The sequence below is a fragment of the Dermacentor andersoni genome, chromosome 5 (assembly GCF_023375885.2).
Source record: "Dermacentor andersoni chromosome 5, qqDerAnde1_hic_scaffold, whole genome shotgun sequence".
NCBI classification, from domain to species: domain Eukaryota; kingdom Metazoa; phylum Arthropoda; class Arachnida; order Ixodida; family Ixodidae; genus Dermacentor; species Dermacentor andersoni.
This window is the reverse complement of record NC_092818.1, coordinates 165,101,446-165,126,712: the sequence shown is the minus strand read 5'-3', so window position 1 is coordinate 165,126,712 and position 25,267 is coordinate 165,101,446. Positions and strand designations below refer to the sequence as shown.

General features: G+C 49.4%; 1 protein-coding gene and 1 long non-coding RNA gene across 3 annotated transcripts in view; both read right to left on the bottom strand.

The window, feature by feature from the left end:
* Nucleotides 1-25,267, bottom strand: part of LOC126531574 (uncharacterized) — an 84,703-nt gene that overhangs the window by 42,117 nt on the left and 17,319 nt on the right. The gene's annotated exons all lie outside the window — the stretch shown is intronic.
* On the bottom strand, nt 16,916-19,002 carry LOC140218627 (uncharacterized). The gene is made up of 2 exons (XR_011894841.1): nt 18,554-19,002; nt 16,916-17,590 (listed from the first exon to the last, which is right to left on the bottom strand). It is a non-coding gene; the product is annotated as an uncharacterized lncRNA (long non-coding RNA).

The window sequence follows — 25,267 nt, the reverse complement described above, 5'->3', positions numbered from 1 at the left end:
GTCCCAAACCAGCACAGGGGCTACGAGAGTCGAAGAGCTACGGATAAAGTTTGACCACCGTGGGATTCTTCACCATGCTCCTAAATCTAATACACCACCGCTCTGTCATTCCTCACCTATCAGAATGCACCCGCCGCGAGTCGAAGCCGTGACCTTGCGCTGAGCAACAGAACACCACAGCCATTAAACTACCATTGCATGTCAGAAAAGATAGAGAGAGAGAGAAAGAAAACAAAGCTCAGAAAGAGCCCGTCCAATTTAGTAGTTGCAATCAATCTCGCAAGGTTTTCATCCATGGGAGGGCGTAATCTCAGTTGGTTAGCCGCAGATGTGTCCACAGCTTCGCGAAAACCTGCCGGCAAGAGCACTGCTGCTGCTGCTATGCCACGTTCTGAATGTATCACGCGCTAAATTGCATTTAGTACGGCGACTACTTTCACGCCGGCACTTTGACCTCAGGGGCCACGGGCCCTAGGACGCTCTGTCGGCTCACTTTAATTCGCGACCAAGCAAGAAGCAATGAACATCAGGTTCCACAGCTCCCATCTAAATATAACGCTGGCCCAGAGGTGTTATCGCACACACTCGTCGCGCGTGCAACGCTGCAGGTGGCAGGAACTCGGCCAATCCAGCTTCTTCAGCAGCATACATGCACCCTGCCCCTCGACTAGCTTGTATGGCGCACGGAACGCAAATTACGTACAGCCGACGCCTGCTTGCTTTAACGCTCACCGTTATGCACGACTCGCCAGAGGCTATAGGGGAGTTTCGTGTCCCCTTAGCTCCTGTCTCATGCGGCATCTCTCGGTGGCACGATGCTACCGCTGTGCGCACATCAGCTTTCTGCGAGAACGATGAGGTCAGCTCGTTACACTTCTGCAAGACTTTTTATTCTTTTATTTTTTTTATTTTCCTTATAACGAAGTTATCATTCGAGACAAAAAAAAAAAAGAGCGCTTACTGCTCGGCGCACTTTTCACGTTTGACCCACGGCGGGGTTGTTGGAGGGACGTGCTAAAGAGATCGCCCGCAGTGCGAAGTCAAGTGGACGACGCGTGAGGAGCAACGGTAATTGGTTGCAATCGCTTCGTCGACAGCAGATTCTATCGGTCAGCTGCGGGGCTTGCTGTAGCGCACGCGTGAAAAGGCGCGCGAGACGGCACGTAAAAGCTAACCGGATCAAAAGGAAAGCATGACGCGAGAGTGAAAAGAGAATGTTCTACTCATATGTTCACACACACACGCACATATGCACAGGCACGCACGCACGCACTCACGCACGCACACAAATGTTCTTACGCTAAAATCGTTCTTAAGTGGAGGTGTCAGCCATTAGCCATTTTGAATGCGGTACTAACGAACGCGACCGGCCAGGAGGCCGGATTGCCTCGGAAATGCACGATCACCCCATGACCTATGAAATCAGCCTGCACGCAGTCTTCGACCACACCATGAGAATAAATGCTTATACTTGCCATAAGTTACCTTGCATCAAGCCTTCTTCAAAAGTCTATACGGGGAGTATAACGTGCGACCTGGAGCTATGTTCGTGCAGCGTGGCGAGGTTCCAATGTATGTCGTCTGCATGCCTATATATTATGCTGTAAGAACCAGCCGTCACATTAACGGTTATGTGTTTCTCATTTTCGACAAGCCATCGGCGTCATTGTGACATTTCTTTCGCCGTGAACAAGGAGAGAAGCTGAGAGTCACGAACACATGAAAAAAAAAAAGCATTTGCTCGTGATAACAACACGATTCGATTGGCTGCCTTGTGGAGTATACGTCGTGGTGTACGCCTAACAAGATGGTGTCCTGCTGTCACTTTGACGTTCATATGCTTGTAAATAGAGCTGGCCAAGATAGTTCCCTTCATATATTGCAGCATTTCTCACAACTACAGTAACTTGTAGTGCTCAATTTTACAGCGTATTTGAGTTTGTGCGTGTGTGTGAGAGAGAGAAAGAGAAATAAAGAGAAGCGAAGAAGGAAAGGCAGTTAGCTTAACCAAGCATGTGCCCGGTTCGCTACCCAACACCTGGGGAAGGGCAAGGGAGCAAAGTAGTTCAGGAATATTTTCGTAATATGTTCTTACCTCACAGTCTACCATCGGGTACTTACTGGACACAATCAGCCTCCAAATCTTTTTCTAGAAGTTAAACTGGACACCCCTCGTCGCCAGCAGACGGACTTAATTCGTGCCATGGCTGTCTCTGCATTAGCTATAACATCTCTTCAGTACTCACGCGGTTATCAAATAAGGAAGATAACGGCAGTACGTGTCTTAGGTCCTTTCATATTTCTTTTAGCCTACAAGCTGCACGCACCTCGTGCTTAGTCTCGATGCAGCCTCCAGACTGCCCAGCAACAGTTTGCGATTTGTTCGATCTCGCGCGCAATTTTAGAACCACCAAGAGGACTTCTCGCCAGCGCAGGCACTGCCCTCCACCGCACTTCCCTATAGCTCACCACTCGCGTCTTCGCGGCAAAGGCACTACGCGACGAGCGTCCGCGCTCGATAGTCGCGAACGCACACAGACGCGATACTCGATTAGACGTGCCTCGAGTCATGCGTCGGCAACGGCCGCTATTAGCAGCAATTTATTCGCGTCGACCCTCGTCTTGCGGGCAGGCACGTTCCTCCTCTACGACGCTGCCGCCCCGTTACGTTTCGCCGTCGGGCTGCTGCTGCCCTGCGAGGTTCGAGGGTCCTTCGGTTAGGGGCGTGCTGTGAAGAGTTGACGAAAAGGTCCTCTCGTCTCCTTATAGGTCACTGGCGTATCGTGACGACCAAGCCGAGGGAAGGGCCAGCCAGATCGTTTGACTTGGGACTCGAAGTCAAGTTATAGGCGGCTGAAATGTTTGATTCCAGAAGGAGGTCGACGCGACGCACGAGAGTTTGAATGCAAACAGAAACGCAGAAAAGGACGAGTGGCGCGACAACGCGTGCGTCGAATAAGCGTGTAAACGCGAAGCTGCTCAACTATAGTTTGTGGAGATCTCAACGCGCCCAGGTGGTGCAGCGGAAAGCAATCTCAGGTTTACTTTCGCCGTGCTTCTCAACCGGCAGTCCACTCGCAGAAAGTCGAACGCAGGCACTATAAGCACGCCTATTTCTGATTTTTTTTTCTTTCTTTCTTCTAGCTGTAATAGTGGGACAGAAGGTGGGAAAGCGTAAGCCCATATCAGCCAAAGAAACCATAGCGGCCATACAGCTCCTGACGTTGCATACATTGCGCCAGCTTGTCGAATGATATGTACCCAAATCAAGCTCAAGTCGTTGCATTTATGCGCATAGAGATAAGAAGTCTGGCACGTAGAAACTCTGCTCAGTCTTCGACTTCTAGAGGATACCAGAACGCTGAGGGGCCTCCAGTCTGTCCTCGTACACTAACTCGCGCCGTCACGACACCTGGTCGACGTTTACGGTCACCACGCCACCCGCAAAGAGAGCCGCTCAGATCGAAGCGGCACTATATAGTCCGCGCAGTTATCCTCGAGGCTCTCCGTCCAATCTGCGTCCATCATTCATTGCTCATTATGCGCCTCACTAAACCCCGATGCATATCCCCTTACCTTCCTCGAAACCCAATCCGAGGGTCAATTAACGTCGCACATCCCCTTCGACAGCTTCGCAGAGCGCCTATATACTACATGAGCTGAACCACTTAGCGTACAAGCTGATGAGTTTCTTTTCCCGTATCGTTCGACCTACATTGCGGACACTTTCTCTCCCTTATCTTTCATTGGGCCGAAGGAGAGCAAGTGTGCATACAGGAATGTAGGCTGACGTTACCGCAACGGTAGGGCGCCCGCTGAGGTACGTGCCGAGAAAGACAATGCTCCCCTCGTCGCGATGCTAACGGCCCCGCGAAAGCCGGCTACAGCTAATGAAATTCGCCCGCCCCGGACGAACACCCACCGATCGGGACGCTCTGGCTTCTAGAAGCAATGATGAACATGCGAGGAAGGTGTTCGCCGCCGAAGGCAATGCTTTGATTCTGCGCGCAAGGACGAAGCCAAACGTTTATCGGGGAGGTCTGATTGGAGCGCTGCACGCGATTGTGCACCGATGGCGCGAGCGGCACACGGTTCGCTCTTCGCAGCGCGTGAATCACGTTCCCACACGCGTTGCGGCATCGCGGTCGCAATCCCACGGGACGACGTGTCGCGACTTCCTTAGGACCGGTGCAGCGTCACCGGTATGAATTTTTTCTGCGCCGCGAGCAGGACGCGGCGTAAAGGGTTTTGCCTGCGGCAGCTGTGAATCTGCAGGAAATCAGCGGTGTCGATAAACAAAACTCCCGCGCCCTCTCAATCACAGACGGAAGATGTCAAGCCGTAAAAATTTTTTTATATATGTTTATCGAAGCTTACGGAAGTTGGGACAACACAGTCCACAGAGGAAAAAACTAGTTTTTGCACAGCTCGACATCAGTTTACGCAGGACTCCCGTCCTGGGTAAACTTACGTGCCGGAAAATTCGCACTCACTCACTCACTCGCCAAATTTCCTGCATTGTTAGCTGTGCACGCGCGCATCCAGAAGCTAAACGAATCACGTGAGCGCTGGAAATTTCTCTCACGGTGCTACTTGTTTGAGTCTCCCAAAACTCCACCATCACGCATCGAACACAGCCTCCAAAGACACGATGCAACCTTCGTATTCTGACGCTTAAAGAGGCCGCTTCACCAATAGCTAGGCAGAAGGCGTAGTGCAGTTTTCTTGTCACGCTGCCCAATGACACAGTCACAGGCCGCGTCCGAACGGAAACAAAGGAGATTAGAGGATAAGCAGAGTAAGCGGTCGCGCAAGAAAGAGAACGAAGCAACAGGCCGCGTGCGACGACACGTCCCATGCGCACCGCGCGGCGCTGCGACGGAGTTCCGGCATGGAAGCACGCCTTGCAGAGGAGAGACCAGTTTTCTATACGGACTGCACGTCGCTGTCACTTGAGTTACCGTTTCCCACAGCATTACGCTGCACGTTACCGTGCCATTTCGCAGCTCGCGCTTCGCCCCACGGCGCCCAGTTTTCTCACAGGAATGGAGTGCGCCGAGATAGTCTCCGTACACGTGATCATACGTGCGTGTGGCCAATGCTTTACGTGCCTGCATGCCTTTATTTTGCGCACGAAGCGACGAAGATAAGCACACTGCAATGATACTGATTTGTGGCTTAAAATTAAACTTAATCTCCTTGCAGTTTAAATAGGAGCGTCTGCTTTCCCGCAATTCCATTGCAGCACGTCACGGGGACACAGGTTTGCGGCCTACATATGTGTTACTCTTTCTCCGTGCCTTGTACTTATGAGGCTCTGCATGGAAGCTTTCACACCCAGTGCTCCGTATTACTGTCACTTGTCCGCAAAAATAGCTTGTTAGGTTTGTTAAGCCGTCTTTTGATGCGTTACGTTGCACTATGCCCGATACCGAAGCACAATTAGTGCTGAAGCTGCGGATTGGTAGCCACAATGTGACCTTTATATGCAGGGTGTGCCAGCTAACTTTAGCTAGAATTTAAAAATATGCAAATGCCCCGTAGCTGGACAGAACCAAGGTAATATTGCTTGCCGTGGCTTGGAGATACTCAAATTATTTTTTTCATTCCGCCTAAATAGATAATTAGTCTCAATTAATTAATCAACTTCTCAAATGTTAGAATTAGATTAAAAGTATCAATGAGAAAATGGTAGAGCGAGACGAAAAATTCCTGATACAGCTTTATGTTCCTCAATACGTGCCACACAAAAGTGTTTTTCTGAGCGTGAAAGAAGCCCACGAATACGCGCAAAGTGCCTCGAGCGGCCAGTCGCGCGGCAATTTTGCGTGCATTTGCGGGCTTCTTTCATGCTCGGAAAACACCTTTATGTAGCACGTATTGAGCAACAGAAAGCTGTATCGGGAGTTTTTCATGTAACTCTGCAATTTTCTCATTGACACTTCTCATCTAATTATAATATTTGAGAAGTTGATTATTTACTGACTAATTATCTATTTAGGTGGAATGAAAAAAAATAGTTTGAGCATCTCCAAGCCACGGCAAGCAACGTTACTTTTGTTGTGTCCAACTATGTGGAATTTTCATATTTTTAAACTCTGGCTAAAGTTAGCTGGGACGCTCTGAAAAGAAAAAGGTAGGTCCACACATTGTCCTTATTGTGATCGTCTGAATTACTCAAGTTAATAAGCATGATCTGCTCTACACCAATGTTCCATGGACTCATGTTCCTGGTCTTTGAGCCCAGTGAAAATGAAAGAGTGCGCTCAGGCGGAGCAATTGCCGGCCTCCATCGCTAGGCTAAACCCGCCTGTATACCTACAACACACCACCACCACCACGCCTCAGTACTCGAGTACACATTCCGACAGTACTCCAAAATACAGACAACACACGTGACAGGAGAACAAAATATCGCGCACGTAGACGTATGTACCCATGTTGTATGTGCCCTTAAACAGCGGGCTGTCTTGAAGTGAAGAAGAGGATCGGAGGGAGTCATGAAGTCTGAACAGGTGCCCCACCATATACCACAAGGAGGCGTTCGTTTGAAAGAAAGTGTCTGCAGGTGGAGTCGCTTGAAGGTTTTCACGTGTCCTCCAGCCCGTGTAAACAGAGACGGACGCCGCACGCGTTCATTTCTGAGCGTTGCCGCCGCTCCGCAATGACTTTGGTTTCCGAGCTGTTTGCCGGCCTGACTACAGCAACGAACCTGCTGCGAGCGACGGCATGCCGAAGTGTCGGGAATGCGCGACGCGTACGTACGCGTTCTCCGCCAGTTTAGTGCCTTTCGCACGAGCGAGCAGGCTATTTACCTGCGCGACATGGCGCACCGACGAATCATACCTCCCAGCGACGCCCCCCCTCCCCCAGTTCTATCCCCTCCGCCCTTCAGCCGGATGCTTTACGACCGAAGACAGGTTCTTCGTTTTCCCGACGTAGTTCCCTCGACGTGCGCGGTTTGTCTCGCCAGAGATCGAGACGTAAGTCGTTGCTGCCCGCGGGGGGATGCTTGCAGAACTATCGTGCTTGCCGCAACGTAACAGAAATTGTCTTACCACTGATTCCTCGGTCTGCCTTCACTAAAGCTATTGGCATCGGCAATTCTGCTACTTGCCCCAAAAACACACGAAGGGAGACACACGAAAACGTAAAAAAAAGAGAGGCAAAGAAAGCACGTGTGAGGTTGCTTCATTTGAGAAGCAAAGTAGGCGAAGTGTGACGCTATGGAATTGGGTCGTCATTTTCAAGGCACATCCTGGTTATTGGAGGACGGAGAATGATCACGATATTTTGGGTATTTCTGGAGTTATTAGACTCGTTGTCCTTCCTTTTCCTTGTCTTTCCATTTCGCTTCGCTGGACACTTTTTCACGTTCACACACCGGGACAAAAAAGAAGGAGATCGGGATGCTCTGTAGTACCTGAGAAGCAATGGAGGTGAATCATTTTATCTTGGCTTTAATCCAATCATACATGTTTGAATTAGTAACGGAAAGGCGCAGAAGACCAGGACTCAAGAAAACACAAACGACAGGACCGGCGACAGGAGGCGCCGGTCCTGTCGTTTGTGTTCTTCTTGAGTCCTGGTCTTCTGCGCCTTGCCGTTACTAATTCAAGCATGACCCAACTAGCCGAAGCATGAGTTTTACCTATACATGTTTATCGCGTGTACATTGTGGAGGGCCATTGAGTAGGGCGATATCATAGATGCGGCTTGGTAGCCTCGGCTATACCTACGTGACACTTGCGGCCTGATTATATATGACCTCTGGATGACTACACGTAAGAAATCTGTGATACCACGTGATCACTTGCTCGGATACCAAACTCATCGGATGCCAGACTCGCGACAATTGTGACGAGCGTTGAACTCAACTGTTCGCATTCAAGGGTGAACTAACCATTCGCCGTGCGTTGGTTGAATTTAGGCTTCGTACAGCGAAATATCTTCTCCGGCAAAACTCGTCTGGTATAACATTCCTTACATTTTGTTTGTGCGCTTTGCCGTGCTCTCAATCGAACAGGGATGTTCTCTCTTCGGATAATCTATGCTAGAGCGGCCCTTGCAGCTCCCATTACTATATATATATAGAGTCTGGGTTTCAACAGCTGAGAGCAGCATCTATATGGCGCCTACAGTGGATGCTCACGATGGACTCTTGTTGCGCCCAAAGACAAAGCTTACCCGAAATACTGCTTATAGGGCAGGTCGCTTTACTTCAATTCGCTTCACTGACTTTATATATTCTGCAAGAAGTGGACCACGCACTCACACGCGCAGGCGCACGCGCACGCACGCACGCACGCACGCACACACACACACACACACGCACGCACGCACACACACACACACACACACACACACACACGCACACACACACACACACACACACACACACACACGCACACACGCGCGCACGCACACACACACGCACAGACGCGCGCGCGCTCGCTCGCTCGCTCAAACAAACAAACGAAACTGTTTATACTTTTGATTTTCTGTCCCTTCGCCACGTGTAGCCAAATGGTCTTGAACTGTGTTAACCTCTGAGGCTCTCCCTTTGTCTTACCCTCTCGCCCCTTCTCACTCTATGAATTAAGCTCTGCATTAACCGGTCATGCTATAGGCGGGAAAACTCGGCACAGGCGCTCTTCTGCGCTGTGCTAGAGCCAGTCCCATTGCTAATGAAAGGCGCCTTGATTAACTGCGAGGGCGCCGCCGCCAGTGGCGCACAAAACGCACCGCGCTCTTAGCGGACGCCCAACCGCGCTTTATTCCGCGTACGCCGCCATGATGCACAGCCGCCGCAAGAAAGGGGCGGACACACTGAGGCGCCGAGAAAAGAGGCGCGGGCCTCTCGGCATCTGGCCCGTGCAGAAGACTCACCCTTAGCCCATTGCCCACACACCTGCGTCGCATAGTCGTGGCTCCCGTAGTCTGTGCTGCCAATGCGTTTCTATGTCCTTTATTTTGCTTTTTTGTTGCTTTATTTCCTCCCTTTCGATGCGGTGCCTAAATCGAGGTACGCCCCCGCGAAACAATTAATGTCTGCCGCTAAATAAATGTACGATTGCAATTCGCAACCACGAAAGTGCGAAGATGCTCAAGAAGGGCGACTTCCTCCGCCGCTTTGTCACAGCGAATGGCCTATAGCATTTACAGCTTCCGGAAATAGTGCTTTCAGTTGAGTGTGCTTTGATCGAAGCGTTGCGTACGGTCATCGAATACAACACAGCGTGGCGACCACATCGAACTTTTTTTCGAGCGTAATATTGGCGCGATCGTTATCCTGACATCGGCGCGTCTATTTCGCGCGGCACGGTAACTAGTTTAGGCCTGAAGGACAGCGCGGTCCTTGCTCTGAGTGAAATGGGCTCGCCTACATCGCGCGACACTCACGCCGGAAGTGCGCCTGGAACACGTTCTGCCTAGTTGCCAATTTTACGCGGTATAGTTTTACCACGTGTCGTGTCCCTAACAGAAGGCAAGGAAGCTACGCGAGCGAAATGTCAAGCTGAATAAAGCGTTACACGTTTTAATATACGTGTACTCGTGGTATAGCGGTGGTTGCAGATGCAGCTCCCAAGCGGGTTCTTTTTCCTAACAGTGTGCGCGAGCGCTTCGTTCACCCACGCGCGTGATGCACAAACGCGCGCGCTGTGTAAAGCAAGTCGGATTCACCGGACACCTCCGCGTGGCCGTATGCGCGCTGCTTTATGAGGCCGGAAAGCGTGAAACAACGTGGGCGGGCAAAGCAACTAGACAGTACGCGGCGCTAAACTGCAAACTACCGTTTCTGTCGCAAGTAACTGTTCACGTACTACGTTCAGAACTATAACAAACGCTAAGGAGATAATGAACGAGCAGCAAGAATAAGACAAAATACAATATTGATGGAGAGAGAAAGAGATGAGACAGAAACGAAGAGGGAAAGGTAGGGAGGATAACCAAGGAAGTGCCCGGTTGGCTGCCATACACTTGGGGAGCTCCATTGATGGAGCTGTAGCGAAATATGCAATCGTACTTTATGTCGTTGACCCTGGTTTATGCAAAGCCTTAACCTCAACTGGTCTTAACATTCTTGATCATTTGGCACTCCAGTTTTTTACTCGATAGTTAGCACACGTCCTTTGTATACTTCTTTTGCCCACCCGTGTTGCGAGATCTCGATTTTCCGGCATGAATATGCACCTATACTGCTATGATTTATGGGAGGTGATGGTGGGCGAATGTTTTCGAATAATTAAAACCAGAGAGAAATTACTGGCGAATAATTGAAGTACATTTCTATATAGGCAACCTATAAAATTTCGCTTTCTAGCTTTATGGTCTTACAGCGATCGAAAAACAACGTCCAACGTCAGTGTAATGCCGAAGTGCCGAGACTCGCATCGAAAGTTGAAAGCGCGGTCGCCACCAGCACATAGGTGCGCTCGCGTCGCTTAAAGTACGGAGTAAACAAGCAAACACGCTAACACACAATCAAACGAACGAACGAAAGAATAGTCCAGATGCACGGGCGCACTATATATATATATATATATATATATATATATATATATATATATATATATATATATATATATATATATATATATATATATATATATATATATATATGTAGTCACTCTGTAAAGCCCTTAAATCACTGACTGCGAGTCGAGTCTCGGCCCTCGCCTCGAATCTCCACGCCCTGATCGAACTACCACCGCTTTCTTCTTTAGTGGCGGCATACTAGACTTAAAGCGAGGGCCGGTGCAAAAATTTCTTTAAAATACTTATCTCTGGCATCAAACTCACCGTACCCACTGTACCGTACCCATTTCTTCCTACTCCACGCATTCTTCTAGGTATACGCCATGGAAATCCGCTCAGCCGAGGATGGAGATGTTCATCCCATTCCCTAGCTTATGTTCTGTTGATTGCAGCATAAATCGCACGTGGAATCAGCAGATCTGTGCTCAGCTCTAAGCCATGTTAACGCTGATTCTGCTCCCCAGACTACAGCGCAAATATCTTTATGATGCATAAAAAGCGCTTAAGTTATTTTTTTCTTTTTTTTTGTGTATTGGTGGACACGTTATGCATATTTTCTAGCTCACAACTGCGGTTTGCATTAAAAGCAAAGCGCATTCCTTTGCTGCAATAAAATTGATAAAACCCGATGTTTTGGGGCTGGTCCGTTGCCTTGTTCAGGGAAGAGATGGCGAGAGATGCAGTGGTGCTTGCAGCATACGAAAACGCGTATACGTAGGGGGCACGAGGCCTATACCCCACAGGCTGATCTCGAGCGCCGAAGCAGCATAGCGCACTCAACACTCGCAGGCGCGAACGCTTTCGGCCGAAGTGCATGCCGCACCTTCATATCGTGAGCTGCGAGCTTCTGTGGACGGTCCTTAAGTGTTCTGAACCGTGCGTAAGTAGTATGCAAGCGCTCGCCGAAAAAAAAAAAAAGTTAAAGTTAAATAAATAATAAAAAAAGCAACGAGAGTCACGAGATTGGGGGCACGTGATCTATTCCTCTGCGGCCGAACGGTGTCAAGAGCAAACTTAGCTCGTGCATACACGGCTTGTGTTTACTCCGTGTTTCCTGTTCGCTGGCACGCTGCACCAGTTAGCAATGCAACGTCTGTCGACAGGCCAATATCGAGCGGCGTGATTTATGACCTCCGCTTTCCTTGAACGACGCATCCTGTTTCGTGTATAGCGGCCCTTCAACGAGCCATGGGCTTCTGTATACTGTCGGAAGCCGCATCGAGGCGTGCTGAATTCCTCTAGTTAGATGTAGACTAGATAAAGCCAAGGAATTAGAATAATAGCACACGACGTTGTTTTCCGTTTCCCCTTTCCCGTAACTTTTTTTTTTCTTCCTGGCGTATAGGATGGAGGTCGCGAAGTGAACAAGGGTTTTTTATACATGCAGTGGTGCCTCGAAGGACATGTGGGGTTCTGCTGCTGAGCACGAGGTTGCGGGTTCGAGTGCCACTCATGGCGTCCATATTTCGATGGACCCAGAATGCGAAAAGCGCCCTTATACTCCGATGTGTACAAGATAAAAAAACACCAAATAGTCAAGGGTGCTAGGGCGATAAAGAAGAAAAGGGAAAGGTGAGGTTGCTACTCCACAGTGGAGAACGAGTGAAGGGTAAATAGGAAGATAAAAACAAAGTTCAGGGATAACTACATATACACACATATAGTAGCCCAAGAAACACCAACTCAGGCTACAGCCGCTTGCGCAGGTCTATTGTCTTTAAAAACTGTAGCAGTGCCTTCGTCGCCCTCAGCTGCGATTGATTGTGAGGTCGGCATTGCAGAGTGGTTTACTCGGATAACCTTTGATCAAAGCGAGCTAGCGCGATTCTGAGCGATTGTCTCTGTTCACTGCAACCAGGACAGTCACACCGTCGGATCCCAGGTTGACTCTATACAAACGCGAGGCCACCCTGTTTTGTCGGCGATGTGTATATCTACGAGGGACATTTACGAATTATCTTGCTTTTCATATCGCAATGGGCGACAACGTCTCGTGTGATGACTGTGGTCGCGTGGAGACCCTTCTTCAACACGTCCAGGTGGCCAAAGTTAGCGTTACTACAACCACACAAAGGCTAAAGCCAGTCAAATGTTCAAAGCGAGGCGAACCTCACTCTATATTTGCAGAGACATCAACTTAGTGATTAAGCCTATGACACAAAGCCCGGGACAGGGTAAAACAGGAAAACAAACTGACGGGGAGGCAACGCGACGACTATAAATTTGTTTGAAAGGCTATATTTAATGGTAACTGCAGGGGCGGGCCCAGGTAGAGGTTTGGCAGACCATTAATTCTCTGCGCTCAACGCCGATGCGGTTAGCGATAACGTCAGCAGTATTTCCGATGGAGTACGCACGAAGTGATACCTTGTGCGTTTTCAGAGGTCCGCGCTAAGCCGTTTGCCACACGCCTAGAAAAACTTGGAAGACGCTTAAGCTTCGCCTTCAAGAGTGGAATGCCGATAGCACTGAAATATTCTTGACAGCTTCTCACGCTTCCCGGCAACGGCAGCTTATGTAACCGTAGTGTTTACCGGGAAAGACTGGTGGCGAACGCTTTGCACGAAGGAGAGCATTCTGGTATAAACGTGACGTTTTGCGTGGGCCGGTTCCCGGAGGTATACGAAGCCGCGCCAGAAAAAAATTACATAATTTTCAGGTTTCTGTTATTGTTTCGTACTTTTAGTATTTAAGTCTGAGAAGAGAGAGAGAGAGTAAGGACAGGAAAGGCAGAGAGATCAATCAGACAAACATGCGCTGTCGGTGTTGTTTCATGACGTTTGTTTGCGGGCCGTCATCCTCAAAATTCCGAGGAATAACATTGCCAAAAAATATAGGGCAAGGTATGAGCAACTTTTGTGATAGAATGGCGTGGCAATATAACCCGCATTTACCACTTGTCATGTAGCAAGGCGCGGCATATAATGTCAACAACAAAAGTTTACGGACCACGGCATCTCAGAAAACGTTCAATTTCCGAGCAGCCTGTAACAGTAGTCAGTAAAACCGAACATCACATATACTGTATACTGTAAATATACTGTAGAGACTGGAAATGCGAATATTAGGTCGCGTTGTGAGGCTGCGCAGATATTCGGCTTTTTCTCAGATCGCGGGTTCCGTAAAATTATGTAATTGACTGTACATGTACCCAAATATAGACGGCGATTTTCGCTCACGAACAACTCCGCCAACGCCAGCACCGGATTTTCTGCGACATGGGGCCCCTAACGCTGTCGCGTTAAAATCTCTACCGAAACCAGTCGTCCGTCGCAGTAAACACCCCAGCGTTGAGCGACCCGCGCGCTAAGAGAGTGCCTCCCACTTCCTTCAACGCGAACGTCGCTTATCAACATGCACCGCACGCGGTCTTCGAGCCGGGCCCGTCCGCGACGAAGACATTTACCGCTGTGCGTCATGGTGCGAGTCCTTGGATTGGGGGTCCGCGAATCGTGGCACGGCACGGCCGTTTCGTATACCCTGCGGCTACAAATGGTTTTGGCAATCGGGCACTCGCGTTTAACCTTGACTCCACGATGTGTATAAGATAAGCGTCGTGTATGTGCGCACGGAATCTTGTCTTCGCGCAGGACCGGCGCGCTCCTCCTCATTTCTGAAAAGGTATATACAGTCGTTCCATTTTTTTTTCTTTGTTGTTGATTCTCATATCGATTTGCCGCGTGGCTCCGCTGCGTGTGGTCTGCGGAGGTTAGTATACCAGGGCCGCCCGTGGCTTGTGTCTCACTTAGCGGACGGCGAGGAAGATTAGCTGTTATGCCTCTTCAAGTGCCTCCAGCGCCGTATGCGTTATCGAGTTCGCCGCGCTGCAGCCATTCGCTATCTCGCGTTCGTATGCAGTGCACGTCAGCGTGCATGAAAGAACTGGTTTCGCGAATGGCGAGCTGTGTGTTCGGGGGGAGGGGGGGGGTGGGCGCAGAGACGTGTGTGCGCGGTGCCATGGGAATCATTGCAGGAAGAGTTGACGACCCGTCTTCGCTCAGGGCCGCATATGATCTCCACCGATAATTAGCCATTCACCGCGTACACGCGAACGAGTGGTGGTCTCGTTCGGTTAACGAGAGAAGTGCTGCGTATATATATCTTCCTGGGACAAAGGTTGCGGCCATGACTCGCGTTCGCACGATCCGTGCATCTTGTCGGTGGCGTTCTAGGGTAGCATATTGACAGATAAAGTCGGGGACCCTATTTCAAGATGTCACCGCCTCTTTTAGAGCGTTATAGTTCCTAAATGGTTTCGCAAGCCAACGTAGCGGATCTCTTGGCTCGCGAATGACTACCCGAGGAACGTGTATAGCTATGTACGGCTCAGCATGTAGAATGCTTTCAAGGCCTACAATAAAACGCACCGGGCTTACGCGTGGCTTAGGTCTGCTGTCAACTGTCTTCCTTCGTCTTTCTTCTGACTCTTCTCACTCCTTGCCGAGTAGAGGGTATGCGAAAACACGCTGGCTCATCACTCACATCACTCAGCCTTTCCAAGGAAGAGCTTTCTCCCTCTCGTTCTTTCTCACCTGACTGCTTTCTGCGTGCCGTAACTTCACAGTACACGTGCAGACAGCGCAGATGTGTAAACGGAGTAGGCTAATTATGGTCTAATTAAAAAAATTAAATTATGGGGTTTTACGTGCCAAAACCACTTTCTGATCATGAGGCACGCCGTAGTGGAGGACTCCGGAAATTTCGACCACCTGGGGTTCTTTAACGTGCACCTAAATCTAAGTACACGGGTGTTTTCGCATTTCGCCCCCATCGAAATGCGGCCGCCGTGGCCGGGATTGTGGTCTAATTGCCCCTATATATTTTAGCATGAAGAGTCATTGCTGTCTATGCAATTAAACACCTGACTATCTGTGCTGCGTATAAGCCCACAGATTTATATCATTTCTACTTGTTGAAACACAGCCCCAGCTTAGAATTTCTGGTATGTTTGCCTGTGCTCTCCTGCACTGTACATGCTATTAGAGCAAAAATAAGGAACGAGTTTTATTCAGTAACGTAAAGTTGTGCCCGCCCAGCATCCCAATGATTCGATATCACTACATGGCGACGTTTATAAGAAAGAACAAACCGAACGCGCACAATTTTCAAGTTTCTCAGCATACTCGGAAGCGTAAGGGGAAAACGAACGCGACAACCAGAAAGGGATTTCCGGGCATGCAGTGCAAATACACGGCAAATAGGTACTAAACGGGTAGGGTGACATCCCCGTATATCGGTTTCCTGTCTCCAAGAGGAGGCTTTCGCAGATAAGCAAGCAGTGGTTGGAAACCGCACCCTCAGCCGAACGCGTTTCAGAAAGCGCAGATGCAGAGGAGACGCGCTAAACGGCCTTTAACGACCTTATACGCCGGAAGACGCGAAGAGCCAAAGGGGTTCTGCCCGCCCATACTCCTTTCCATATGGTCGAAGGGGTGCGTGCGTGTGTGTTTACGTACGTACGCGCAATTCCTCGCGCGTGCGCAACCTGTGCACCGAGTAGTGGGGGCGGCCTTATTCCGGCAGGACGGGAAAGGCTGTGCGCGCTGGCTGCGGCACTCTCACGCGCACTCGGTCCGAAGCCTCGCGCATCGGGCGAGCGAGAACGGTGCAAAAGAAGACTTCAGGCCTCGTGACGCAACGCTTCCGCTCGGTTCCACCTGGCTTCACATTGCGTTTTAGTCCTCGCCTCGTTTCACCCGCCCCCCCCCCCCCCCCCCCCCCTGCGAGGCAGCGCCTCATTTTATTTGTTTCGCTTCTTTATCACCGTTCTCTGTTTGCATCACCGAGGCTGGCGTTACCGACACGCTCCCGTAGCCATCAGGCTGCCGCCGACAGCTGGTCCACGCGAAGAGGTTTTCTCCGCCGAGCGTGTACTATACGACGCGTCGCGCATCGTTTCACGCGATTCTCGAGACGACTGAAGGACCGTAATCGCTCGCGACGTCGGAGCTAGCTGATATTTTTCCTACAACCACCCTCTGCAGCGGCATTTTTAATGTTATTGCATTTATCGTACCCATTGTCTTAACCGATTTAGAAGTAACTTCAATCGGATCTTGTAGGCCCGCCTCTGAAAGGAAGGATGTTTTCCGTGTGCTTTCGCACACATTTCGCAGGCAAACATCGGCAAGCACAGCGCACAAGGAGAGACAGGGTCACTCCTATCAACTCGGAAGTATTTAGAACCACTGTCGCCGTCAGTCATTTATGCTCTAAGTATACTCGTTTAACTTAAGCTCCTAACTCCAGGGCACTTTATATCGGCTAAACATACTTCAACTAGCCGTCGTTGAAGTTGCCCCAGCTGTTCTGTGTAGCCAGTCAACAGTTCGTGATCCGATAATGTTTCAGCTGTAAATAAGCACACACTCAAGCGTATGAGTATTATTGTAATACACGATGCGTACACGGAAATTGCTGCAATATGTTTTCTTGGGTTAGTTCGTGGATAAAGCTTTACATATTTATAGATCATAGTTGGTTCGTGAAGCACAATGTCCTGTGCGCTCCGTCTTCGTCCATGTCTTTATAGCGCTATGATCTTTCTTTCTTGAGAAATTTCATTACTGGTGGTGTCATTTGGTGACGTGGTAGTCCGCAGTAATGCTTTCGAAAGGTTAGGTTCACGAAGACTTTCGTTACAAAGAAAAGAAATAAAGAATCAAAAGTGAGTCTGCAGTAATTAAGTCGTTGTCGACACATTTACGTCGTAGTCGTTCCTTACAATATGTTCTGCGTGATTCAAACACTGGCACGAGATGTCACCAAAGTGACTACATGTTTCTGTGAACAATTTCTCTGTCACGGATAATGCGGTAATGATAACGCGAGTACTTGAAATTCAAACGGTCCAATAACGCAGGAAATAATATGTGTGTGTGAGAAGAAGTCAAAGAACACAATAATCAAAATTCGATATCCATAAGACTGTAGAGGACGAGAGCGACTTTCTTCGCACCCAAACCGATGAAACTTGCAACAGCTACGCAATTGACCGCCTGTCTGAATGCCTCCCCCACCCTCGCTTGACGTCCAGATTCCTGGAGAGTCGCTGAAAAAAAAAATTATATGTGTACTTGTAGCACAAATGAACAAAAAGATAAAAATCAAAGAGCGTTTTCTTCCTTCGGTAAGGGCTTCCATTCTGTGGCTACTTATTTCTGCCGCGTCCTCAAACGTTGTTGTTCTCGGCTATTCACAATGAAACCCCCTTGTGCTGTCTGTCATATCTGGATTTCTGTTTTCAGAAGTGCGATGCACAGGTATGCGCGAACGGTAATGTCAAATAAGCGTATTTGCAAATAATCAAATGTTTATCAGATAAATCTTTGACTCGCAAGTACAAACGAGCACCCTCATATATTCAAGTTCATGTACTTAATGCTCAAAGCACTATTTCATCCCTTGTGAACCCGCAAATACAATCGCTTGTATCACATAAAATAACTACTATGCCTTCATATAAAAGACAAACCCAATAACAAGCGTTCTCGCAAAAGGACTAATATGCGCGACATTCGCAATTGTCATCGGCGCAACCGCGATATTAACGTTATGCAACTCGATGTCAACTTGTTTGCTTTGGTAGCACGCTTAGGATTCCTGCTCGATTATTAGTTACACAAGTTTTCTAAAAGAACTCGACTGACATGCTGCCCGTGTGAAATCGCTGGCATCGCCGAGACAAACGCCAATGCCTCATTTGCCTTTGCTGGTTGCTTTACTGAGCAACAATTCTGAGCGAGCTGTCTGTTCGTGACTTAAATGCGTTTACGCGTCACAGCAAATGAGCCAGTGCGTATCGTCGTCGTTTAACGCGACACCGAGAGCTGCTTGCCGAGGATTAAATAAACTGGTAAAAAGAAAGCGCTGGTAAGGTCGGTCTAACACAATCCCCTAACGGCAAACGCACGGAGACTGAAGCGAAAGCGTCAGCCCGCGCTCACCTCGCAGTCCGCTTTCCAGCCGCGACGCAGCGAGCAAGAAAGCGACGTCTGTTCGCAGCCGCACCTACCTTAAAGAACATGCTGTCCCGCCGGTATTCCACTCGCGCCGCACGCGCGCGGCGGCAGTCGTCGTCGGCGAACGACGAGGGGACGGGACCACGCACGTACTACTACACGAAACCGAGCGCGCCGGTCGGCGTCGGCTTCGTTAGCGCCCCACTGGTGAACGGGGCTTCCTTGGCGGCCCGCTCGCGACGTCGGACTCGCCGCCGCGGCAGCGCGCTCTTTCGCGTCGACGGAGAGGCCGAGGGGGACGCACGGTGGCGAGGGGAAAAGCACACCGCCGCGGGATGCCCCCACCACCGCGTCCTCGCGCTACCCTTTCTTCTGCACTCGCGAAAGAAGAAGAGGTCGTGGCATCGGGCGGAACGGGCAAGACAGAGAGCAGCTTGCTGCGGACGGGAGAACGGCGGCGTCGCGCGCAGCTGCTCCTCTACGCCGTCCGAAAGGAAGGCGAGCACGCCACAAACAGCACGCGTGCGCCCCCCCCCCCCCCCCCGCTTCCTTGACACATTCTAGTTTATTTTCTCGAAGAGTGCCGTTTTGTGCGTGCGGATAGGCAAACGCTGCTGTAGAACGCACCTCCACCCAGCCGTGTCGAACCCGGACCTGCTCGCTGCAACTCGTGCCATGCCAGCCACCGTCGCCGCTTTGTCACTTTACGTGATAACCTATAACCACACACTCGGGCACCGCAGCGAGAAAAAGAGCTTTGAATGCGCACGTGCTGCCATGGGGGGACATCGGGTCACGTTTCGGAGAGCGCGGAGTTTTTAGGAACGGGGCAAGCAAAGCCGGTCTGCCCTTTGTAACATCGACCTCCCCCCGCCCTCTTACAGCGGGTTGCCTTTACGTTTTCTTTTTTTTTTTCGGACACCAGCACCATGCCTAACTGGCGCCCGCGTTACGCAAAATTTGGGTTAACGTTTCCACAGTGTCACATTAGTGATACAAAGGTCACTGCAATTCGGAGATAAGCTAGCATCTTCTGAAGCCAGTTTGTACACCTTTCTGCCTTCTTTTGAAATACTTGTATCGAGTTCGGAGACATGAGGGCGTCAAGCACAGAGAGTGTTAAATTAAGCTCGCTCAAGAATCGTGGGCGTGATGTCACATAGTTACGTTGAAATCTGCGCGATCATCTCGTGGTCGCTGTGGCGCAGCTAGACGCAACGCGATTAACAGGAGCCTCTGCTGCTTTAGCGCGCGCCGTCTCTGGCTCCACTCTGCGTCTTTGTGAAGCTATATTTTCCGCGTCCTAAAGAAGGAGCGTGGGTAAGCAAGGAATAGGCGCTTGTTTCAAACGTTTCTTAAACGTCGTTATCGTCCTTCTCATTGTTGTCGTTGCTGTTCAGAAGGAAAGCCCCGCAGCGTCTCCTTACAACTGTCCAATCCGTCATCTAGGGCGAGGGTGAACGTGGCAGTTGCGTGGTTGGCTGGAGCAGGTGGTGGCGGTACCCAGTGCGTGACGGTAAAGATGCATGAGGCCGCATATACGTTGAAGAAGACACCGCGGTCTGACGTGGCTTGCCGGTAGAGTCAGTCAAATATATATATATAACAGCTGCTCAGACTGGAAACGTTTCATCTTCTCGTACTTCTATATTGAAAAAAGGGTTAATCACCTCGCGAGGCACAGCCGCTCATACAATTCTTCTTTCTCAGTGAGTGTGAGCAAACTCAGTGCAACCCTTGCACAACGAGCAAAGGTCGACTGAAAGTTGGCAGTCCAGTGCGCAGTCTACAGAACAATTTAACTAAGCACTATCGACGAAAGATGTGCTGGAGAGCTATACACGTAACAAAGGTATAAACGCCCGTTAGCTGTGTGCTTGGTACGCAAACAGCATTAGTCATTAGCCGTCAGTGCCAACTAAGGAATAAGAAACAATCAAAGATTACTAGGGATTAGGTTCGATTTACGTGCGGAAAAACGCAGGGCGCAAAACACCGTCACGCTCAGGCGGAAAAAAGAAAAGTGGCCGTGAAGTCACTTATCAAATGACAATACACAAGTACAGAAAAGCTACACGCATAACTAACGTGAAAGATGCACCCAGTCGAAAGAAATCAAATGGCTTACACCTGTGTTTCTGTTCTCGCCAAAATGAGCGCCACCATTGTCAGTGAAATCTAGTAACGTTGCACATGATAGCTCAATGCCCGGTTTGCGATTTCATCAAGGCGATCCCATTTAGTTGCCTCACTCCCTCTTTTTATTTCCACTTTAGCTGGATCGAACCTTAATATCAGGCCAGCGTCTGGTTTTGTGAGAGAACAATTCATTCGAATGAAGAAAAAGAATCAGAGTCTAGCAGAGCTATACTAGCGGCTTAATGCCAAAAACCATTTATGTTTCACAATTGTCGACGGTGCGACAGTGTCTGCGCTGCAGACGTGCAGACGTAGTACGTGTTTAATTACTCATTTCGTAGCTAAGGAAAATAGCAATACTTCTAGGTTGGAAACCGGATGAATAGTTGTTCAGCAGTTAGGCCATATTGAAGTGCTTGTGACAGCGGAAATTCCTCTGCGAATGTCTTATGACTGACTCGTCATTATTTTTCTTCCCTTTCCTTTTTATTTATCCTTCCCCTTTCCTCTTCCCCAAGTATAGGGTAGACAAACGGACACGTCCTTGGTTAACTTCCCTACCTTTCGCTCTTCATTTGTCTCTCTTCTCTCTTTTGCAGTCGAGAAGAACACAAGTGCTTACGTCCCTGTTCATATCCTCATATGTTCTTTACCGATAGGGATACAAGTAACCTGCAGACTTACACATATTTGTCCTATCGCTCTAATGAGTGAACCAGCATAACGCTCCGGACTTCCGTAACTTCCCAAGACTAAATATACATGGGCGTCCAGTAACATACCTTCGTCCTTAGCACGAAACAAATGGACCCGCTAAACGCGCTTCAGTTATTTCAAACTTCCATAGAGATAATTTTCGTGAGCATGCTCTTATTTATTTAACTAGCATAATGTAATGCATACAATGCAGAAAAAGGACGTCAGTGTAACAAAAGTCTGTATCTGCATGAGAGGAGCAAACACACCGCAGTCCTTGTTTTATCGCCGATCAGCGCTCCACTTTAGTGGGCCCCCGCGTCGATACCCGTTACTTCAACATCCAGCGCGAGCTCCGAGAGGCGCATTGAACATTTCCGTCAAACTGTTCGGGCCCTCACGTAAGTTGGCCATGAAGGCGGCGATGCTATCGCTCCGTGGAGCACGCAACACGCGACCTGCGGCGGCGGCGGCGGCGACGGCCGGTGAGCTGTGGTTCCCTGCACGCGCGCTTGATGAGCGCAGGTTGCGTGGCGGATGAGACAGAGTCATAAAACTCGGGCGCCTCCGCACCCGCATGAGCGGCGGTGCCACGAAGGGCCGGCATTAAGCCAGGCGCCTATCGAACTGCCTACGCGGAAGCGTGTGTACGGCTTGCCCCCTGCGGACCCCAATTCCACACCCACCCGTTAATGAACGTGGTCAGGTGGCCGGGTTATGCTTGCACGTGGAGCGAGGCACTGAGGCGAGCGGGAGGAACGTATAGGGTTGTGCGGAACCGAAGGGGCCAGGCAGCCACGTTTATCTTTATTTCTTCCCAGATGCAGTTTCGTGAGTGGCTTTCGTGTTCTCAGAGCAACTAAGAAGCTGCGAGCGAGAAAAAAAATAAGAAAAGTCGTCAGCGAACTATTCCGGCAACAAATCATCAGGGATAGGATGTCGCAGCGCTACACTGCGCCTTTTTAGTGGCGTTCAGCACTGTGGATGCTCAGGGTGTGGGTACAGGTCCGCGCTTCGCGCGCAACGTGAAGTTATTACGGGATCTCGGAGGAGCTTTGCAAGTCAAGGTGGTTCTCATTCCCGTATGGGGATCTAACTCACCTAATGCCGAGGAGTGCGCTGCGGCAAGATTCAGTTCTCTTTGTAAACAACGCGCCGGGCGTTAGGTTCTGCCGCACTGCATGCAATACTTGAGGCAAAGTGTACTGCAATGCAGAACGTAGTGTTTCTTTATCATCTTGGGTTGTTTTTTTTTTTTACCCCTTTGCTTACTGGCTCCATTCCTGAGGATCTTAGCGCGTTAAATTCTGCAAACGGTCGCAGTAAAGGACAAACACAGAAAATCGGAAATGAACGTCGTCGGACTAATGCCGCGACACGAAAAACGAAAAGGAAAAACGCATTCAGGTGGTGTCTATATTTACTTTGCAAATTTAACGTGCATGCTTTAGTTTGTCTACGATGTATCGCATCTTCATAATAAATGTGTTTATAACATAAATGTGGTGAATAATACAAAGGCTAACTCGAAATTTGGTCAATCTTATTTAAAAATAAATGTATGGAATGTCTTATTTATTTTTTTTTATGCTAAGGTCTGCGTACGTATTGTAATAAAGGTGGCATTTGTTTTCTTTTGTAATCTTTCGCTAGATTTGCGTCTACCACCCCCAGAAGAATAAGCCATTTGTATTGCGATAACATGCAAGTTGGAAAAACTTGCACTTTGATGTTTGCAGTGCGATAATCTCGCCCTAACGGTGCAGCATCGAGAGCGATAGCAAAGGACACTATTACATACATAAACTAAGGCTATTTATTTATAGGCCGCATAAATTGCAGTAAACATTCACTTACTATAACTAAACGAGCGTGGCGCTGCACGTCAAAAGACACACGTAACCAGAAAACACACGATGACTACGAGTGCTAGCGATCACAACACTGTTGCGACGAGGAGCGCCGGCAGCTGATAGAATTTTACTGTTTAAAACCGCCGTTTTGGGGCCTCGAAAAATAAACAAAATAACAGAAGAAAAGGAAAAACAAAGCAAGAGAAGGAAACAAATCACAAACAGAAGAAAAAACTAACTCAAGAAGCTGAGAAACTGCCTTTCCTCAGTGTTTCAAATATACATCCGCGATTACTCAACTTCTGTTATAAATATTGGCGGGAAGATTCTAAAAGGAGCAGGCAAAAAAAGTATAGTGTTGAGCTGAAACTGCGACAAACTTAACCCGTTTCCGGGCTGGCATTCCTAGGTCCTCTACGCGGGCTTCACGTATACATGCTCCCTTCCACTTGTGGCAGAAACTTATCACCCGAGACAGTTACAGCTGCACACTACAGATCAGTCACCACAAAGGATCTGTTGAAAGGTGCCTCGGGTAACTTGTTCTCTTGTTTTCTTAAATATCTTTCTGCAAGAAACTTCGGAGCGCACGTGTCGGTGGCTTATGACAAAGACGGAGTGCCTCAGACCGCGCGGCTGCGGCACAACAGCAAGAGGGCTGCTCCTTTCGACTTTCCACAAAAGTGTGATGTCAAGCGCGCGCACACACGCACTCACGCACGCACGCACGCGCGCATATCCACTGTTTTCTTTTTCTCGCAGATATACATAAACCATCAAGCGCGTGCATGGGAGACATGAGAGTCTATAGCCTCCGAACTCCGGACGTCGTATTCTGGTCTCGAGAGCTTCCAAAACAGCCGAGAAAAAGGCAGAAAAGCGGCGCCGGCTTGCATGCTCAAAGCAGTCAGTTTAGGACGTTGCCCTCTTGCGGCGGCAGGATCACGTGCCGCGGTGGCCGCCTCTCGATTGAGCCGAGCGCGAGTGACTTATTTTGGGGGGGAAGCGCGAGGTAATGTCCCGTGTCCGCCCGACGACATCGCGAGCGGCGGCGACGGCTGTTCTGTTTCACTCACTCCCTCGCTCGCTTTTAGTCACCGCCATCGTCGAGACGCCCTGACGCTGATGAGACGCGTAACACTCGCTGTTCCGACACCACCGAAAAGGTCCCGCTCCGTGAACGGAGTCCTCTTTGTAACGCCGCCACATGGGGCACGTCTCTCGTGCCGACGTTGGAAAGGAGCTTGGCCTCGAACGCATTTGAGCTCGTTCCGCGTTTTTCTGTGTGCTGAGCTCGGAGCTGACAAAAAAAAAAAAAAAAAAAAAGAAAGATGCGGAAAACTGCATTCATCATGGGCAGGACAAACGCAAACAATCTACGTTTTACGGTCTACGCTAGCGGAATTCGTTTATGAAGAAGGACCGCGACACGGCCCTCTAAGCTCACTATTCTCGAAGACATAGGCAACAAAGGCATACCGGAGGAATTGGTTCCTGTGCTTGTCGCTTCGCGCTGTTGAGCATTAATAATCCGCATATTATTCTTCAAATTTAGTGTTAGACTTTGCTGGTTAAGCTAGATCTTCAATCACATCCACCTTCAGTCACGGTCGATGATTTCTGCCGGTTCTGTTCTGTGGTAGGAAAAAACAAAACAAACAGGGACGTTAGGTTACGGTGAAAAGAACCGACTGCATCCCCAACGTCGCTTCTTTTCCATTGTGTGGACAGAGTATTGCTACGCACGACTGTTTTTCTAAAGGCATTACCGTGTTTTACGGTTTGTACCACGTGCCGAGTTCCGTAAGAAAGGGTGAACGGAATAGTTCTTTCCCTCAATACTGTCAGTCAATAAATTACTTGTCCGTGTGCCCTGTGCCGGTGATTCAAGTATTTTTGCCAGCAAACGCAGCATAACTCATTCTGCATGAAATCGATATTTAATTACGTCGCAATTACGATGACTCACTAGAAGATGTCTGAAAGATTATCCTGATCCTGAGGAAGAGGAAAGAGAGAGGACAAGACAAGGTGTTTAACCAGTGGAATTACCGACTGGCCGCCTTGTGCTGAAGAAAG